Genomic DNA, 1,606 nt, shown 5'->3' with positions numbered 1-1,606 from the left:
TTCACAAAAACTTAGAATTGTCAGAGGGAAAATAGGCATCTGATCAACCACCTAAAGACCTAACTGTGATCATTAGAACCCTTCCCTGTTTCCCTCTCCCTTCCTCCATCTGTTTTATTTTTTGAGGGGAAGTATTATTCTTAAACGGCCATTGACAAGATTGTAATAATTGTCAGTATCACAGTTTTGGGGGATGTGTAGAATAATAATTTTAGCTATAGAATGCATCTTAGCCATTCCTTGGTTGAACTCATTTTAAAATTGAGGTTTAGGCTGGGCACGGTGGCTCACATCTATAATCCGAGATCTTTGGGAAGCCAAGGTAGGTGCATCACTTGAGATCAAGAGCTCAAGACCAGTCTGGCTAATACAACAAAAACCTGTCTCTGCTAAAAATACAAAAATTAGTTGGGTATGGCGGTGCATGCCTGTAATCTCAGTTATTCTGGTAGCTGAGGCTTGAGAATTGCTTGAACCTGAGAGGTGGAGGTTGCAGTAAGCTGAGCTCATGTCACAGCACTCCAGTATGGGTAACAGAGTGAGACTTTGTCTCAGAAAAAAATAAAAAAATAAAAAAAATAAAATAGAGATTTACACATAGATTTCATCACCCTATAAATAGAAGTGTGCCTTATTTGTAGTAAATGACCTAGAACTGTAACTTTTTAAAGCTGATTGTTGTGAGGTTTGAGCAGTCAAGTCTTGCCTGACTTTCTTCCCACCTCCACAGGCCACGGCTGCCATGGGAGGTGGGAAGTGACAGGCTGCCAATGGAGGGACTCCAATTGTGACCCCACCTGCAGTGTCTCATGCTGTACTCACTGGCCTGGACCCTCAGACTGTTGGGTGGGAGCACTGACTAATTGCATAAACTCTCTCAGGAAGGTATCATGATGACAAGCTTAAGAGTGGAACATAAACTTTCAAATTTGCCTGCATAGTCTGAGCCTTTTACATAACACAGTTATGTAATTTTCATGAATGATGTGCTGACCTACTTTACACTTTAAAGATAATAGTTTCAGAAACTATGTAAACCACCTGGGCTGTTACCAGCGATGGAAGGTTATTTGATGGTAAGGTCTTTTTCCGTTCATTTGCCAAAGATTGACGGTGCATCAACTGTTTACAAAACAATGAACTAGGTGCTGTGGGAAACATATAAAGTCTGTAATCTTAACATGGTCAGCATTTAATAGGAGGAGTGCAGGACAGCACTTTTAAATTTGTTTTCTAAGTATTTTTCAGAGAAAGGGATATGAGATTTCAGATGAATTGATTTTCACAATTTCTAGTCTCAGTGGGGACAGATCAAGAGAGGATTCCCAGAAAAAGTTATAGAGTCATGTGTCACTCAGAGATGGGGGTATGTTCTAAGAAACGTGTGAGGAGGCAATTTGTGCGACAGTCATAGAGTGTGCCTATATAAACTTAGATGGCACAGCCTACTGTATACCTAGGCTACATGGTAGAGCCTATTACTCCTAGGCTAGAAAGCTGTACAACATGTTACTGTACTAAATACTGTAGGTAATTGTAACACAATGGGGAGTGTTTCTGGATCTAAACAAATCTAAACTTAGAAGTACAGTAAAAATAAGCATAT

Source organism: Saimiri boliviensis, chromosome 12 (genome assembly GCF_048565385.1).
Source record: "Saimiri boliviensis isolate mSaiBol1 chromosome 12, mSaiBol1.pri, whole genome shotgun sequence".
Lineage (NCBI taxonomy): Eukaryota > Metazoa > Chordata > Mammalia > Primates > Cebidae > Saimiri > Saimiri boliviensis.
Note: the sequence above shows the minus strand (reverse complement) of the source record.